At 48.9% G+C, this 19,376-nt stretch overlaps 1 non-coding gene across 1 annotated transcript; it reads left to right on the top strand.

Annotated features, from left to right (window-relative positions):
- Positions 1-18,986: 18,986 nt before the first annotated feature.
- Positions 18,987-19,057, top strand: TRNAG-GCC (transfer RNA glycine (anticodon GCC)). Its single transcript has one exon. It is a non-coding gene; the product is annotated as a tRNA-Gly (tRNA).
- Positions 19,058-19,376: the final 319 nt, after the last annotated feature.

Genomic DNA, 19,376 nt, shown 5'->3' with positions numbered 1-19,376 from the left:
CGCGCAGCGAGGTAGACATCACCACACGCAATAACGTGGTGCTGCGACCACGGGGGAACAGACTTTCTCTTTTTTATAACTAGGCTTCAAGGAAGCTCCCTCCAATACTTCTTCCTGAATTTTTATTGGCTGGGCACCTGGCGCCATCTGATGGTCTGTGCATGCGCACCGGCGGCATGCCGTGCAAATCGGTAGAGTAACGTTGGCGATAAGCGCTATGCTAAAACTCTTCCGTACAGTGAATGTAACCTGGATAGCATATATGATGGTGTTGACTCAGTAGTATCAGCACACGTTCGTTTTTTTTTTTATCTCGTGCCAGTGCAGTGTGTTTTGCTCTCCATGCACAAGCTAGACAGAATTATCCTCGCACAAACTCGCATCCTTAATTACCTCTCCTTGCTTACGCATCTCTTTCCTCGAACACCTTACTTACCTGCCTGGACTGCAACAGAGGCTTCAACCACAATATTCCATGGCACGGCCATACTGCTAGCTGCCAGTACCTGGCAGGAGTGGCTCTTTCCCCGTGTCTTCACGCAACCCGAGAAGCTGTGATCAATCTCACCTACCGACGCCGAGAGGCCCTCGGACCTATTTCCTTTTCACACCACCATCCCTAATCCTGCCTCCCTTTAAGAGACCTCCTGCATGTTTGCAAAAAACAGGGTCGCGCTGCAGTGGCTAGCGGGCTCGCGGCAGGCAATAGTCCGGGTACAGTGCACACTATATTCCAGGGAACGGAGTGGCGGAGACCTCTTGAGCGCGCGTGGAGGCTTGTTGGCGCGTTTAGTGCGAAAGCACATCGATCATACGCTCACCAACACCGACCAAGAATCTTGTCAACCGCCGACCGCGGCGGCTGCGTTTCGTTGGAGGCGCCCGTGTACTGTGCGATGTCAGTGCCAGAGGTGGGCAACCTCATGAGGTTTTCGACCTCACTCGTGAGTTTGAGGTTGAGTGAGGTCGTCATTCAGTGAGGTCGAAATTTCGAGGTCGAGACTTTTTGCAGCTGCCACGTCTTACTCCGACGAGTGCCGCTTCCGAAGCGGAGTTGCAGGGCATCACCGCAGTGTTCATGCAATGGCGCCTGGTGTTCGGTTTCCCCTGCTTGGACAACCGTATGCCACAGTTCCCTCCTTTCGATGCTGCGCCGAATGTCTGTTCAGTCCGAGCCTACAGGAAGACGCATGTCCCTCTGGTCTTCCCGGAAGGAGTGTTACTGTCACAGCACGCCACTCTCTCAGTTCAGTTTTGAAGGAAAGCAAGTGATTGACTTAAAGCAGCTTTGTCTCAAACTGGTTGACGAAATGATACCCAGAATTCTGTTGAGGCGTATGAATACTAAAGCAGTTTCTTTTCCCCGGGGTGGGGAGGGGGCACTCGAAAAAAGATTTCGCTGCGGGGAGATTTGAGCGGAGAGCCATGGTGCTCTTTACAGAGAGAGCGGTTCACGCTGCCCACTCTAGGCCAGTTGTTTTGACCCGCGTGATTTTAACATTTGGCACAGTGTTCGAAGACATAATCTAGCCCTTTCTTTCAAAATGCCGTGGGTTCACCGAGTCATCGGAGAATTCCCAGGATTTCGAAACCATTACCACGCCACCTGGAGGGAAGTGGCGGAAACGGGGGAGGGTCTTGACCTCCCAGGAGCATCCACATCATCATCCTTAATTATTAGCTGCAGGTATTGCTATTTTCCCGCACAATAATTGTCTTCGGTTGCTGGGTAAAGTACCTGCAACATTTCATCAATATTCTGGCAATATTTGTTTGGTAGCGGTATATCAGACCTTCCCTGGCTCATAAGGATACACTGTTAGCTTCGTCATCATCGCCATCACCTCAAGAGTCAAAGGCGTGTGTCGTTGCATGATCTTTGCAGTATGTTATACATGAGAACTGGCGCGTTTTCCTGCTGGACAATCCAAATGTCATTAATGTGTACCGGGTTGTGGGCACTCTCTGTCATGCGTCATGCGCGCATGTGTAGTAATGTGGGATCCATATGGACCTTGAAATGGGGGTGGAAGGGGGTGAATGGGAGCCTGGTATGACGATAAAAAACATCGTTGTCACGTGTGTAGGTGTGATGGCACATTACATCGCTGTCATGTGACCTGGTATGACGCCACACTCACATGATGTCATCACTAATTTTACTAATTGAACTTAGCGTTGTCTAATTATATTAATCGGTATTAATTAGTCGTGTGACATCATCATCTTCGTCGCGTGACTCGTCGGCGCATGGCGCCGTTTCTTGCGGACACTTTTTTGAGGATATGACCTTGAAAGTGAGCCGTCTAATGCTTTCGCATTAATAAAAGAAGCCGCTCGCTTCTACACAGACATAAATGCAACCTGTCTCTGTTGGTGTACTACAGTCGCAGCTCGTTAAGTGTTTTCGAAGGCAACATACAAAGGACTGAAAAGAGCATTCTCGCTATGCCGGATAGAGCTAGAAAATCGAAATATTCTGATATGCGTCTGCATAACCGTCGCATTGGGAAGTACATCGACGACCCGTTTCTTTACATTCGGTAACTATTCTCAACCTTGAAAAGAGTATCGTTAATACCTCGCCCCTCCTCCCAATTTCTGGTAGATGGTGTAGAAGGGCTGTGCTTGTCAACTGCCGGTCCGTGCGTGAATGAGCGAGGGGCTTCAAATACGAGCAAGTATACACGAAGCAGGTTGCTAAATATAGACACATATAAAGTACTTATCGACGTACTGGGGGTAAGCGTGTATGGGACACCCATGCCCGCAGGCCATATGCTCTCTGGGAGGTCATCCCAGATTATAAGCTTCTCCTATCGCTTGCACATCAATAGTGCAGTCTGTACACACCTTATTAAATAATACCATCATCATTTTGGTTTTCCTCTCTCACAGAATTCTCAGAATTGTTTTAACTGAAAAACCTCTTAATCGCTTTTTGTTTTGTGTTCCGTTTGTTTTCTGAGGTCGAGTAGCCGACCTCAACCTCACAATTTGAGGTTGACGTGAGATTGAGTGAGGTCAGCAGTGGCCTCAGGAAAAGTGAGGTGAGGGCGTCTAAGGGGACCTCACTTCCACTGATAAGGTTGAGGTTGTGTGAGGTCAGCAAATTATTTTTGAGGTTGAGGTTGAGGTCCAGATTTTTTAGGTCAAATGCCCACCTCTGGTCAGTGAACGTTAAAGATCCCCAGGTGGTCGAAATTATTCCGGAGCCTTCCACTATGGCACCTCTTTCTTCTTCTTTCACTCCCTCCTTCATCCGTTTCCTTACGGTGCGGTTCATGTGTCCGCCGATATCTGAGACAGATACTGCGCCATTTCCTTTCCCAAAAAAAAAACAATTTTCAATTTCCGTCCATCTCCCCTTCTTCTGATGTTGTATATCAACAGCGACGCCGCTTACCCGAGCAAGCTCTGGTAAATTCGGAGGAGCGCCGCGCAAGCTACAGCCAATGGGAGGAAGCTCGGGTAAATTCGGAGGAGCGCCACGCAAGCTGCAGCCAATGGGAGGAAGCTAGGGTAAATTCGGAGGAGCGCCGCGCAAGCTGCAGCCAATAGGAAGAAGCTCGGGTAAATTCGGAGGAGCGCCGCGCAAGCTGCAGCCAATGGGAGGAAGCTTGGGTAAATTCGGAGGAGCGCCACGCAAGCTGCAGCCAATGGGAGGAAGCTCGGGTAAATTCGGAGGAGCGCCGCGCAAGCTGCAGCCAATGGGAGGAAGCTAGGGTAAATTCGGAGGAGCGCCACGCAAGCTGCAGCCAATGGGAGGAAGCTAGGGTAAATTCGGAGGAGCGCCGCGCAAGCTGCAGCCAATAGGAAGAAGCTCGGGTAAATTCGGAGGAGCGCCGCGCAAGCTGCAGCCAATGGGAGGAAGCTAGGGTAAATTCGGAGGAGCGCCGCGCAAGCTGCAGCCAATGGGAGGAAGCTAGGGTGAATTCGGAGGAGCGCCACGCAAGCTGCAGCCAATGGGAGGAAGCTCGGGTAAATTCGGAGGAGCGCCGCGCAAGCTGCAGCCAATGGGAGGAAGCTCGGGTAAATTCGGAGGAGCGCCACGCAAGCTGCAGCCAATGGGAGGAAGCTAGGGTAAATTCGGAGGAGCGCCGCGCAAGCTGCAGCCAATAGGAAGAAGCTCGGGTAAATTCGGAGGAGCGCCGCGCAAGCTGCAGCCAATGGGAGGAAGCTTGGGTAAATTCGGAGGAGCGCCACGCAAGCTGCAGCCAATGGGAGGAAGCTCGGGTAAATTCGGAGGAGCGCCGCGCAAGCTGCAGCCAATGGGAGGAAGCTAGGGTAAATTCGGAGGAGCGCCACGCAAGCTGCAGCCAATGGGAGGAAGCTCGGGTAAATTCGGAGGAGCGCCACGCAAGCTGCAGCCAATGGGAGGAAGCTCGGGTAAATTCGGAGGAGCGCCACGCAAGCTGCAGCCAATGGGAGGAAGCTCGGGTAAATTCGGAGGAGCGCCGCGCAAGCTGCAGCCAATGGGAAGAAGCTCGGGTAAATTCGGAGGAGCGCCGCGCAAGCTGCAGCCAATGGGAGGAAGCTCGGGTAAATTCGGAGGAGCGCCGCGCAAGCTGCAGCCAAAGGGAGGAAGCTCGGGTAAATTCGGAGGAGCGCCGCGCAAGCTGCAGCCAATGGGAGGAAGCTCGGGTAAATTCGGAGGAGCGCCGCGCAAGCTGCAGCCAATGGGAGGAAGCTCGGGTAAATTCGGAGGAGCGCCGCGCAAGCTGCCCGTGAAGCCACTCGGTTCAAGGGGCTTTAGCTCGGGTATAGTGCCTAGAATATACTGGCTAGTGTGCCGAGCGCCAGTGCTGCGCAATGGGAGTTGGTGGCGCCGTTTGCAATGTAAGCCCACCGATGGCGACAGCGGGCGCTGCTTGTCAGGAGGGTGCTGCCGCAGCAGACGACGCCGTTTTCTCGGTTATAGGAAGGCAGCCTGGTCTTGTGCGTGCGTGATTAACCCGCTTGTGCGCGTATTTTTTGTTGAACGAGGTGTATTGTTTGTTGCCCTGTGTGGCTGCTTGCACATGCAAGTCATCGCGTCCGCTCCTGCGAATAGTTCTGTGGTGATTTTGTCGGTTTTGTGCGCGAGTTCTGTGCGTGCGTGTATCCGTTCTGCGTGTTTTCACCGTGTAGTCAAATTATATGGACTGAGCTATCGATTGTTCTTTTCCCGTGCCCATCACTAAACGAGCTACATGTGACTGCACAAAAAGATGTCAAAGCCAAAGCGGCAGTGCAAAGAGAAGTCTTGTTTTGTGCCAGAATGTAAAAGCGGTATACCGCTCGCACAAGGAGCGCGTTTCCATGTTTACTGCACCATCTGATGCTACTTGCAGAATGGGAACGAAACTTCAAAAGCGAAGGCGAAAGGCTGACGCCAGCTGCTGTGGTTTGGGAGAAACATTTTGAGAGCAGTTTTATCGAGCGCATGTTCAATATCACCGTAGTAAAACCAGCGATCGCTTCCCCGCGATAAACCGCGTCTGAAGCCTGACACCATGCCTCCGATATTCGCGCATTATCTAAAGCACATTGTGCTTAAAATATCAGCAAAGAGGGAAACGACATCCGTGCGAGCAAAAGCCTCCAGCAAAGCGTCAAAGGCCACCTGCATCGGAAGCCTCCGAGTTGTGCTCGGCCATTGAGAGTGGCGAATCGGTGAGCACGGAACGATCTGGTGCCGACAACAGAGCTTATAATTGAAAAGTGCACCACACACTGTGGTTGTAAAGAAGCAAGCGCTGGTGAACTGGTGAATCGCAAAATCACTGTGAACATATATATCTGCCCTCCAGCGAGAGCTATATTCTACAACATCTCTATTCCAGTGGCATGGATGGAAGTGCCATCTGTGCCAGTGGATTAATTAGCGTACGCCTATTGGGAAGCATGACGAAAACAACTTTGCTTGATGGGCATTCAGCGGTAGCCGTGGTGTATCTGAGGGAAAGAGAGAACTCAAAACATATATAATCACAATGAGCCTGCAAAGAGGCGGAATCCTTGATCACGGAGGTTTCCTTGAGAAATCTTTGTGGTAGATGCGGCATAAAGCCGGCCGCAGGAAAGCACACTTCCAACAAAGTCATGTTTTTTGTTTTTTGTTTGTGCTGAGAAGTGTTTATTACGTACGCGGTCCGATGGAGAGTCCTATGCTTTCACTAAGTACCAAAGAATTGTGGCTGAAAGCCGGGCACGCAGAACATCTAAATAAAAGCCAGTAAAATTAACTGACGTGTTTCACCTCCTCTGTAATAGAAAATGTTGCCGAAAAAGTACTCTAGATAAAAAGTTTATGCTGTATCGACTCTAGAGCACATCTTCCCTGTTCCCTTAATCGTAAGCACCGAATGTTCGAAGCTCGAAAATGTGCTGAACTTCATCGAAGCTTTCGCGCATGCGACAAGCCCTAAATATGTAACTTCTAATCGGAGACTCAAAAGAAACACTGTAACCTGCCTCCTTGACAGCTATGGTCGCTTACGGCTTAACTAAAGCAAAGATGCAGCAGTTATTTTGCAGATGTCGCGAGAGAGCGAGACGGCATGGTCCGCATGGATGGATGGATACGGCTGAACCCTTTAAATCGGGCGGTGGCTCAAGCCACCTAGCCATGACTTGTGAAAGTTTCCTCTTGTCTTGCTTTTAGCCACCAATCAGATAACCTTCGCTTGGTTACTTCTACCCGCTTAAAATCTACTTTCCCTTCACTGTCCTTAAACCTCAATGCCTTAAGTAAATCAGCCCCACTGCCTTCCACTCTAGGGTGAAGCCCTTTACGGAAAAGTATCAAGTGTTCAGCCGCTTCTTCCTCCTCTCCGCACTCAACGCACAACGTGTCTATCTCGTGGTACCTGACTCTAAATGTCTTAGTCCGCAAAACTCCCGTCCTGGCCTCAAACAACAAAGAGCCTCCCGACTCGCAGCGCTCCACGCGGCGGCCGTCGGCATTCATCGCTCTCGGTGCCACCAAGGAGGCCCCGGTCGGCTCACTATCCAGTATATCCTAGGCACTATAGCTCGGGATAGCTCGGGATAGTGTTATACAGGAACACTAGCTCGGGAAGGGCGACAGCGCCATCTGTCCGCCGCCGCCACCTATGAATGGTAAGTAGACGCACCCAACAAATCTGGACAAAGGCATTTTAGAACGGGAAAGAGTTTATGAACGCAGTTTTTTTTTCATATATTGCAAAATTTAACTATAACAATCAATATATCCGCAAATCTCTCGTCGGCAGGCTTGCGTTTTTTTTTTCTTTCCTATTAACGTTTTTGCTATCGTCAAATGCGTTCCCCATTGGTTTTCTATGGCAGTCTGAACTGCTCGATGCGAGCGATGTATGAAGTTTAAAATTAAGATTTTGCTACACATCGGAAGAATGGGCCATTAGTTTCGATGTATCCATAACAGTGCCTTACTATTTTCCAATATTCGAAATTTTTGTTCGAGAATATTGCACATGGAATGACCAATTCTGCATATATGGGTATTAGCCCACCAAATGTATCGCGCCATTCAGCTTAACTGTCCTCTCCAATTGAAGAATGACAACCTGCTTTTGCACGTCTACTCGGTTTAACTACTTTAAACACCTGCCACTTATCTCGTTTCTTCGAACCACGAGAGTGGTTGATGCTTTATTCCACTCGAAGTGAACGGTCTCGCGTTAACGAGGTACGGCGTAATTCTGGAAAATACTTTGGCACTGTGTACGTGATTGGTGGCAAGCAGAAAGCGTTGCATTTACAGTCGTTGATTTCTACGCGGTACATTCAATAAACTCACCAGTCTGTGACAGTCTCTACCATCCGGCGTGATCTTAAGTATCACGCATGATATCTTGCCCCTCAAAGAATCAGCTGACGAGCAACGCAGGTGAATGAAAGAAGCAGATGATTGATCTGGACTAAAAACACCACTCAACTCCAAACTAAGTGATGTGGATGCAGCAGGACGTGATCACAATTGTTTCCGCGTGATTTATATCTTTTGCCCGCCACTACTGTCAAAACAAAAACACGCTGCAATTTGGGCGATGCTTGCCAGCGGCTATTTCCTTGCGAACAATTAGGTTCGCGATCACGCGCCGCTTCATTGTAGAACGTATGACACTTCTTGAAAGGAAATGCGCAAAACGTGCTTACGTTGCTTTTCGCGCCCAAAAATGTGGGCTTTTCTACGATCGTCACCGCGCAAGAATGACTCAGTTTATCAGATTTCTCTCCGCACGAAAGAAATATATGACATTTGATTCTGACGAAACCTCAGTAGTCTTGCAGGCATTACGAAATCGGGGTGTAAAAGAGCAATATGTCAAGACACTGGAAGGTATTTATAGAGGCTGCACAGCTGTCATAGTCCTCCATAACTAAAGTAATAAAATCCCAATAAGGAAGTGTCTGAGGAAAGGACACACGTTCTCTGCAATTCGAGTCACCGCGCGTGTTTACACGAGGTAGTTCAGGTACCTGTATTGCCACCAGTTGGGGATAAAAGTCAATGGAGAATCCCTTAGTTATCTACGATTCGCTGATGACATTGCTTTGCTGAGTAACTCAGATGAAAAATTGCAAAACATGATCAATGATTAAGGCAGGTAAAACAGAACGGTATACCTAAAATTAATATACAAAGAACTAAAGTATTGGTACCCGACCGCGGCGGCCGCGTTTCGATGGAGGTTGGTTTAATAATTGTTTTTTTTGGGGGGGGAGGAAATGGCGCAGTATCTGTCTCATAATCGTTGGACACCTGAACCGCGCCGTTAGGGAAGGGATAAGGGAGGGAGTGAAAGAAGAAAGGAAGAAGGAGGTGTCGTAGTGGAGGGCTCCGGAATAATTTCAACCACCTGGGGATCTTTAACGTGCACTGACATCGCACAGCACACGGGCGCCTTAGCGTTTTTCCTCCATAAAAACGCAGCCGCCGCGGTCGGGTTCGAACCTCCCTCCCTTATCCCTTCCCTAACGGCGCGGTTCAGGTGTCCAACGATATATGAGACAGATACTGCGCCATTTCCTTACCCAAAAAATCAATTATTGTTATTATTAACCCGGGAACTCCGGATCAGTAGTCGAGCGCCCTAACCACTGAGCCACCGCGGCGGGTACGTTTCGATGGAGGCGAAATGCAAATGCGCTCGTGTGTTGTGCGATGTCAGCGTACGTTAAAGATCCCCATGTGGTCGAAATTATTCCAGAGCCCTCCACTGCGCCTCTTCTTTCTTCCTTTCTTCTCTCAGTCCCTCCTTTATCCCTTCCCTTACGGCGCAGTTCAGGTGTCCGCCGATATGTGAGACAGACACTGCGCCATTTTCTTTCCCCAACAACCAATTTTCACTTTCTAAAGTAATGGCCGACAGTCTCGGAAGGCAGTAGGTGTTTACGATAGGCATCCAGGCGCTGGAAGAGATAAGGGAATGCGTTTACCAAAAAACACCAACTAGCTCAGACACAAGTCCTTCTACTAAAATAGGCAGTGACCGCGGATACGGACCACAAGAGGGAAATAGCTAGAAGATTAAGAGTGGGGTGGAGAGCATTTGGCAGGTACTTTCACATCATGAATGGCAGTTTGCCAGAATCCCTGAAGAGAAAAGTATGTAACAGCTGTACGTACCTTACCAGTACTCACTTTTGGAGCAGAAGGGGAGGCTAACGAAACAGTTGAACTGAAACAGGGCAACACAGCGACCCATCGAAAGGAAAATGATAAGTGCAAGTTAACAGACCGGAAGAGGGCAGACTGGGTCAGGGATTAAACACGGGTTAGTGAATCCTAGTCGAAATCAAGAGGAAGAAATTGGAGGCAGGGCATGTAACGCGAAAGAAATTAAGATAACCGATGGTCATTAAGCCAGCAGGCTGGATTCTAAGACAAGGTAAACATAGGAGGAGGCGGCAGGAAGTTAGGTAGGCGGATGAGATCGGGCAGTCTGTGGGGATAAGCTGGCCGCAGCCGGCACTCTACCATGTTAATTGCAGAGATGTGGGAGAGGCCCTTGTCGTGCAGTGAATTAGGTCAGTGCGATGGTGATCAAAAGGGTAGGTGCACCTTTTCTTTCAAGAACTATTGGAAAGCAGCGGACATTACTGCTAAGATCATTCGAACTGTCCGCACATTTCGTTGCCCGCGTGGTGTGCAATCGCAATCGTATTGCCAGTCCTTGCGTCACCAGGAAAGCGAACGTGGTGTCACTCCGTGACATCCGCGCTCCTCGTCTGACCCACGTACACGACACGAGAGCCCGGAACCCGACAAGACTACTCCTTGCGTGGACCTCAAGTGGTCTGTTGTCTGTCAGCGTACTACACTACACTTGAGACGCGACACACAGTTTCTCATCGGCCTCCGCGTGCATTTTCGGGGGACCACCCGCAGAATTGCTGTGGACATATGGAGGCTTGAAGTGTAGTCTGTTTTCTGTAGAAGTATTGCGCAAGCGTTGAGACAGTTCCTCCTTGGCAACACTGCGTTTGCCAGCAAGAACACAACCTAGAAAAAAGCGGTGTTCTGGTGGAGCCCGCACGCGTGTTTGGAGTTCGTCACCCACGGTTTTCCGAACGATAGCGTCGCAGAGAGAAACACGGGCTTATCGGTGGCAAGCCCCTTCCGCGAGCAGCGCGTTTTCGCGACAGAAAGGAGGAGGATAAGCAGACGTAGGAGGAGGAAAGTTTCAAAGCAAAAGCTCGTGGAAAGGAGGACGCGCGCACCTCTTCCCGCCTCTCTGCGGCTGGAAAGCGCATCGGGCCGGTCGGGCTGGACGAGACCTGAGTGTAGCGTATTTTCTCGAGTATAAGCAGACTCGAACGTGGGTTGACATTTGAACCGGTCTTACCACGAGTTCTAAAGAGACGTTCTTTTCTCACTCTTTCCTTTTTTGTTTTGTAAGCGTGAAATATTCATAAGCTCGTCAACTGTCTTTTGACAGTGCCTTCGGAGGCTATCATTAAAAGCCATCATCATCATCAGCCTGACTACACTTACTGTAGGGCAAAGGCCTCTCCCATGTCTCTCGAATTAACCCTGTAATTTGCCAGCTGCACCCACCCTTTGCCTGAAAAGTTCTTAATCTCATCCGCCCACATAGCCTTCTGCAGCCCCCTGCTAGCTTACTTTCTCTTCGAATCCCTTAAAGACCAGTGGTTATCTTACCTTCGCATTGCATACCCAGCCCCAGCCCATTTCTTCCTCTTGATTTCGACTAGGATCTCATTAACCCTCGTTTGTTCCCTCACGCACTCTGCCCGCTTCCGGTCTCTTAACGTTACACCTGTCATTTTTCTTTCCATGGCTCGCTGCGTTATCCTTAACTTAAGCTAAACCCTTTTCGTTAGCCTCCACGTTTCTGCCCCGTAGGTGAGTACCGGTAAGATGCAGCTGTTGTACACCTTTTTCTTGAGTGATAATGGTAAACTACCATTCTGATCTGAGATATCCTGCCATATGCGCTCCACCCCATTCTTATCCTTCTAGCTATTTCCCTATCATGATCCGGATCAGCTTTCACTACCTGCCCTAACTAGACGTATTCGTTTACCACTTCCAGCCCCTCGCTGCCAATTGTGAGCTGCTGTTCCCTTGCTAGACCATTGAACATTACTTTGTTTTTCTGCATGTTAATTTTTCTGCATGTTAATCTGCCAAACCCTGCTGTGTCACTCTAGCAGGTAAAAAGGGATTAACTTCGACGCCATTGGAATCGGTCGACGCCATTGGCTGGAGGGCATCCTTTGAGGGGCATCTGCAGCTTAGTTCTTGAGTTGCAGAACCTTGGCGGTCCTGGTATACGGACGCATCATGCATCCCTGCGCACATTTCACTACACGTCGTCTTTGGTCACGAAGCCAGTTGAGTTACAAAGCGTGATTGTTTAGGGAAATGTAAAATTAGGTTATAACGTTTTTCTGCCGAGAATCAAAAGCGAAGAATCGTCCAGAAACCGATAGATACCAAAATTTTAACAAAAAAAAAAGCGCAAGCACTCTAACACAGACTGACAACCGCAGGCGTCGACATCCGCTCCTACAGACTGCGCACGAACACAAAACCGGATATGAGGGCCCCGCGTTGGCCGTGCCTCCACGTTGTTCTCAGAAAACCGAAGTGACGCTCATCATTCCCGTGTTTCTCTGAAATGCAAGCTTATAAAGAATTAGAGAAAAGAACGGAAGGGTTGAACAGAGGTAACTGTTTCGCAAATGGCTTGGTATGCTTTCTTCTTACCACCTCCATTGTGGTTCGCGCGGACCAGTGCAAGAAACTCGGTGCGTGGACGCGGAGACCGCAACAGGGGCGTGGGGGATGTGGCTTTTTTTTTCTTCTTTTTTTTTGAGAGCGCATGCCGCGCGAAATCATGGCATGCATACCTGCGAAGTGGCCGCATTCCTGAGGCGTGCTTTGAAGCTTTGTCAACCGAGCAGCTCTGTTCAGAGCGAAATGGCTCTCAGCTGCTTGCTTTTTGCGGCGAAGATCGCCAGCCTGCTTCAACCTTTCTAGTACGTCTTTTTTTTTTGCATGCTTTTAAGTAAAAAAATGGCACCAATAAAAAAAAAACGGTGGAAATGGGGCCGATTAACAGCCCATCGTACTTTGCAGGGAAAAGGCTGTTACCAACGTGGAACCCAGGCGTTCACGTCAATATTAATAATAATAATTGATTTTTTTGGGGAAAGGAAATGGCGCAATATCTGTCTCATATATTGTTGGACACCTGAACCGCGCCGTAAGGGAAGAGATAAGGGAGGGAGCGAAAGAAGAAAGGAAGAAGGAGGTGCCGTAGTGGAGGGCTCCGCAATAATTTCGACCACCTGGGGATCTTTAACGTGCACTGACATCGCACAGCACACCAGCGCCTTAGCGTTTTTCCTCCATAAAAACGCAGCCGCCGCGGTCGGGTTCGAACCCGGGAACTCCGGATCAGTAGTCAGTGCACGTTAAAGATCCCCAGGTGGTCGAAATTATTCCGGAGCCCTCCACTACGGACCTATTTGTTCCTCTCTTCTTTCACTCCCTCCTTTATCCCTTCCCTTACGGCGTGGTTCAGGTGTCCAACGATATATGAGACAGATACTGCGCCATTTCCTTTCCACCAAAAACCAATTATTATTATAGTCGAGCGCCCTAACCACTGAGCCACCGCGGCGGGGTTTGCGTCAAGCTCAAAAATTGCTTTTCATGGGAGAGGGGATATCGTGGGGGGGGGGGGGGGGGGGGGGGCTTGTTGTACGATGGGTTGCTCGGGATTCTTGAGTGAAGCGCGTGACAAGACGAAGTGTGCCTAACAACTTTGCTTGCCAGGTTCTTCGACTAGATATTCTTTCATCAGTCACCACGTATAGATGACAGACAGACCAGTGCATGCGCGCGCAATTGCTAACACACCGGCATTTGGCTCGCCCAGTAACTTGCTCCTCGATTGTTCCGTGATATGCCCGTTGTCGGCAATTGCTTGTGAATCCGGACAGTAAAAAAAAAAAAGGAAAACTTCGCGAGCCGTGCTGTATACGTCAGCTTGCTTCCGAGTGCAAGGTCTGCATCCCCCGTACGAAGCCCCGTCTCCAGGATCTTCACGTCAGCGCCGCCGACTATCCTATCGGCGGCAGGAAATAGACGGCTTCCAGGACAAAAGGCGGCATTCGAAACAAATTCTTCTGCAGGAAGTCAGCGTGCGAGAAAAAGGTGCGTAATGTTTACGCCTCGAAAACAAGGCATGCCTGACCTTTGTCTTTGCAAGGATCGAGCCGGAAACGCGGATGCAACCACCCATTCGTGTCCATGGTGCCCCCGAGCAACTGCATTTGCGGGGCTGTAATGACAAAAGGTTGAGTGAAGGCGTGAGGCAAAGTACCGTAATTTCCGGAACGCAGTCCGCGGTCGGTGCATTTTTTTTAATATTAAAAGTTTACGCGGTCCTTGACTACCGTAACGCGTGCGCGTAGTTTTGTCGATATCGCGAACGGCCATCTACCTTCATATTTCCGCCCTAAGTAATTACTTAGACGTTTGTGTCAGCAGTCGGAGGTCATTTTGTCTGCACTGATGTTGGCGATTGGGCTTACCTATCGACGGATTTCGACCGCTCGTACTAATGGAAACACAGAAGAAAACCTTTCCACAAGTTGCGAATTTTGTGGTTTTGGATATGGGCGTTCGATGTCGTACGCAAAGAGGAAAACTAGTTCGAAAACAGAAAAACAAAAATCATGCTTGTCACAAATATTATCATAACAATCAAAAACATCGATGTCTTCCCAACAACATTCTTAAAGAAGAAAATGCGATGGCTTTTAAGTTGCTTTCTATGGTGTCTACAGTTAATGTCTAATGTACTCTTTACGATTTTTCCCGCCGAAATTCTGGTTGACACCGGTTCGATTGTGTTTATGTTGTATGCATGAGTCATCCTTCTAGAATATTCGAGTACTTTCCATTGTATTATCCTAAGGGATTACACTAATCCGAACTACTAATCCAACTTAATCCGTATTCTGGGGTAGGCTTACTTCCAAAGTTTCGGGGGTCCTTTTGTCGTGGGCCCATTGCTAACTTTAGGGGCACAACTGCCATGGTGGGCAGGTTGGGATGACGTCACAGTCACGTTACCTCTCTCGTCCAATCAGGATAGACCATCAACGCAGCTTGTGCTGACGTGACAAGGTCACGTGACTTCTCTCGACCAATCAGATAATTTCGTGGTGGAGACACCGAAAACCACATGACGATGCCCTCAATGATATCGCATTAATAAATGCTAAAACATTGTTCCTTCTCACATTTCTCAATGCTGAGAACTGTATGTGAGTTCCGGTTTACAGTAGCAGAAGTTGAGACCAACAACCCATCGTTAAATGGGTGGACAGCTTTGAGAATTCATGGCAGTATGTGGGACGTCCGCTGTGACTTCGATTTCGAGTGAGCAGTGGCAAATTGTGGGATTGGCTTTTTGGTTTACAGCCCTCTTTTCTTGCACTAGCCCTGAGTAGTGGACACGTGTTACTTGCTGCCAGGGAATACGGGAGCTGGAAGGGCGTTGTTGAACGGTAAGTCAAAATGTGACTGCACTTAAAGTATTGATGCCAGTAGAGAACTCCGATCTATTTCGCTGCATGGTTTCAACCGCCGTAAGGCCGGAAAACGGAGGTTAGCCTGTACCAAACCGTCACCTAACCCCATCTAAACATGGTGCGTGTTTAAGTTATATTCTTAACGACAGTACTGTAGAACTAACAACATACAAGCACCTTGGCGTGCACCTTCAGTTTGACCTAACATATGGCATCACCATATCGACCGCACACTAGCGTTTGCCAACCGCTCACTTAGACGTGACCTTAGACACGCCCCAATACACGTTAAAAAACTGGCTTATATAACTCTAATACGCCCTAAAATCGGATATGCTGCGGCCATTTAGGACCCTAAACAAGCTTACGTTATCAATACCATCTAATCCTTGCAGAACCGCGCTGTTGGCTTCATATTTTCAGACTACTCACCATTCGCAAATGTTACAGCATAAAAAAAAAGTGCCAAACTCGAAGATTTGTCACATCACCGTAAACTTGCTCGTTTAACACTTTTCCGTAAGCTTTATCACCACCCATCTCTTCGAGGAGATTTGTTTCAGCCACATCATGTCCCGTCATCCACAGGGATGATCAGGGCAGCACCAAAGGGCCGACGGCGTGGCTGTGCGGAGCGCGTTGCTTCAGATGGCTTGAGAACTACGTTTTGGGAATTATGGATAATTCAAGCAGTTTTGAACAGTGTGGACTCTCACCGTACACGTTCGATCCATCAGCAGCTTTAGAAAACGTCGGAACCAACGATGCCGCGGAGTGCACCTGCAGCGAAATTCAAGTCGCGACATTTTAATAATATAATAATAATTGGTTTTTGGGGAAAGGAAATGGCGCAGTATCTGTCTCATATATCGTTGGACACCTGAACCGCGCCGTAAGGGAACGGATAAAGGAGGGAGTGAACGAAGAAAGGAAGAAAGGGGTGCCGTAGTGGAGGGCTGCGGAATAATTTCGACCACCTGGGGATCTTTAACGTGCACTGACATCGCACAGCACACGGGCGCCTTAGCGTTTTTCCTCCATAAAAACGCAGCCGCCGCGGTCGGGTTCGAGCCCGGGAACTCCGGATCAGTAGCCGAGCGCCCTAACCACTGAGCCACCGCGGCGGGTCTGTTGGAAAGCTCGACTGATACGTATGTTTTGCGTAGGTGCATGCGCGTGCATATCTTTTGTGTAGGTGCATGTGCAAGTGGCAATAAAAAATGTGTCGAAATGCTGTTGTGTACCGCTGGTGCATAAAAGCCTGGCCATCAACTTCTTGTAACGCCTGTAAACATGATCAAATTCAGATCACCGGCATGCTTACTCGAGTCGCGCGAGGTAAAGCATTTGTTTGTTCATTTATTTATAGCGAAGTGCCTAATAACAATCGAAGGACTTTTATAACTACAATAGAATGCCAAACTGGATGAGCTGGTGTGGATTCACTGATGTACTGCAGCGCTAAGAGACGAGACGTTGGTTATAGTGCTTAGCTGCTGACCCAAATGACTCGGGTTCGATGCCGGCTGCGGCGGTCGCATTTCGATGGAGGCGAAAGAGGCCCGTCTGCTGTGCGATGTCAGTGCACGTTTAAGAACCCCACGCGGTCGAAAGTAGCTATAATATTCCACTATGGCGCCCCGTATAGTCTGAGTTGCACTGGGACGATAAACCCCATTAAATTCAAAAGATTAACTCCAGAAATTAAGGGTTTAGCGGTGTTGTGAAATCCAAGAACCATATATACGAAATTTTTTACCATTTTTTTAGTTATCTAGAACAGGATTTTAGATCTCCGGAACGGAACAAATAAATATTCAAAATTTTAAACCACATAGGCAATAAAATAATACAAATCCGTACACAAATGCTTAGATGAAACAATGTGAAAACGACATAAGCACTCTCAGAAGTACGACGTCGCACCCACAACATACACACACGCACGAAAAAAAAAACTAGAAACAAAATTTACGCGCTGATGAACCACAGATGCGCATACCAAACGAAGACTGAAACTTCAAATGCTAGCTCCAAGACCTTCACAGTAGGCCATTTCCTTTGACTCATTGAGCGCATTCCTTCCCTCTAGACATAAAGCAACTCCTGACTTCTGCCAGTGATGGCATGTTCAAAACACCCCAGTCAGAGTAAAGCCCTTCCCATTTCACACTCATGAATTCAGGTCCACAATGTACTCTTTTTAAGTAGACTGTGTGCATGATCAAGCATGCACGATCTCCAAGTAAAGCGATAAAATATCTTCGGTACCTTGACTGCAGTATATTTATAGCTGTTATGACGTTGGTAAACACAGCAGTATGTCGAGCGCCCATAATAAACTAATTTTGTTTTCGTCTTCGGACGAAACACCATACCGCTCGCCTCGCTCACTGCAAACTGAACAAGAGAGCTGCGTTCGCTGCGTCCGCCTTTCGCCACCGCTGTTAACCAGATGGCGCCACTCGCGCGCGCCAAACTGCAGCGCACGGAGCCCATAGCTAGGTTTGGTCCAGGTTGGCAAACGATTTATCCTGCGACTTTCATCTTTCTGGGAGCCCCCGCGAAGGCTCACTGGTTGTGCTGCTTGGCTGCTGGCCCGAAAGACGCGGGTTCGATCCCGGCCGCGGTGGTCGCATTTCGATGGAGGCGAAATGCTAGAGGCTCGTGGGCTGCGCGATGTCAGTACACGTTAAAGAACCCCAGGTGGCTGAAATTTACGGCGTCCCTCATAGCCTGAGTCGCTTTGGGACGTTAAACCGAATGAAACCAAACGATTCTTCCTGGAAGTTCGTTAGGCTTAGTCGTCTGGATAAGTTGCACATGAAGGATTTGAAGGCTTCGTCTGGTTTCAAAATGCAATGCTAATAATGGCTGGGGTAGACATGCTTGTACAAAACATCAATTCGATATCCCTCAGTAAATTAACAAGGGAGTAATAAAACTTTAAGATGGATTGCAGCAACGCCTCATTGATGTCGATGTTGCTGACCGTACAGGAGCTTTGAGAAAGCCTGCTCGTTTGTACAGCCCCCGTGTCGCCACCTGACCTGTGTAAGCCAGGTGGATGCTATGCATAGCCCACTATTGTGACGCCCCTGAGGTGACGTGCCGGCCATAATTAGCTACAGAAGACTTTGTGCTTCAATTTCAGGCTGACTTACAGGATTTTCAACAGCGGTAACTTTAAGCCAAAAATGCCGAAAAAGATTTTCTACGAAACAGTTCATACGACTCTTGATGCAATTAGAAAAGTGAATATGAAGAGTAAACGAACAAATGTACGAAATATTCGAGTCGAGAAATATGGCTGAACAAAACGTTGAGAAAAGCTTGGACGACGCTGAAGGTACACTTGAGAGCATAATGCGATAGCATTACAGATGCTCTTCCCGAGCTCCCATAAGGCTCATTTTATAACAGTTTCTTCTGGAAGCTGTCTATTTCTCGACCAGTGAACTGATGCGCTTTGCCCTAGTGGGTGGGTGGCAATCCCACTGAATTTATTTGAACTAATTTCATTGCCACCTGCCATGGTGGGAAGATTGCCCAAACCCGGTGGACAGGCTGCCACCTGCCATTGTGGCAGGTGGGCTACCTGATTTTTTTTGAAGCATGGACGGCAGGACACCGGCGTTTCTCATGAACGGTACCTCCAATGCAGTAGCAATAATATGCCGAGGAATGTAATCTACGCGCCCCGCAGCAAAGGTGCTGAGTAGCGACAGTTCCTCTGGGAAAAGGGGTGCACTCGTGCTAGATCTTAGGCACGAACTTTTCTCGGGAGAAGCTCCCTCCCCCTAGATAGTGGCCTGTGCCCGTCCGACTCTGGCGCCGGCCGGCTCGGTGGCCTACATAAGGCCGGTATTACGTAGCCATCGGCACTATGAATAAACAAACAGTGTAGCTCTCGAACGTCGGCGTCGGTGGTTCAGTGGTAGAATACTCGCCTGCCACGCGGGTGGCCCGGGTTCGATTCCCGGCCGACGCACATTTTGTACCTTTTTTTTCTTTTCGCAGACTGTAACACCAACACCTATTAGTTGATAGATTAATTGGGACGCGGATCAATACTTTCTCCAAACCAATTATTTTATTTGATTTATTCAATTTCTTTCATGGCTAACCATGGCGGCTGCGGTTAGGGCGCTCTACTACTGAGCGGTGGACCAGGTTTCGGTCCCGGCAGCGGCGGTCGCATTTCAATGGAGGCGAAACACAAAAGGCGCCCGTATGCTGTGCGATGTTAGTGCTCGTGAAAGATTACCGGCCGGCTACAGGGTTCTAGAAGGTCGAAATTTATCCGAAAC

The sequence above is a fragment of the Amblyomma americanum genome, chromosome 10, assembly GCF_052857255.1.
Source record: "Amblyomma americanum isolate KBUSLIRL-KWMA chromosome 10, ASM5285725v1, whole genome shotgun sequence".
Lineage (NCBI taxonomy): Eukaryota > Metazoa > Arthropoda > Arachnida > Ixodida > Ixodidae > Amblyomma > Amblyomma americanum.
The sequence above is the reverse complement of the archived record's forward strand: the minus strand, read 5'-3'. Positions and strand labels throughout refer to the sequence as shown.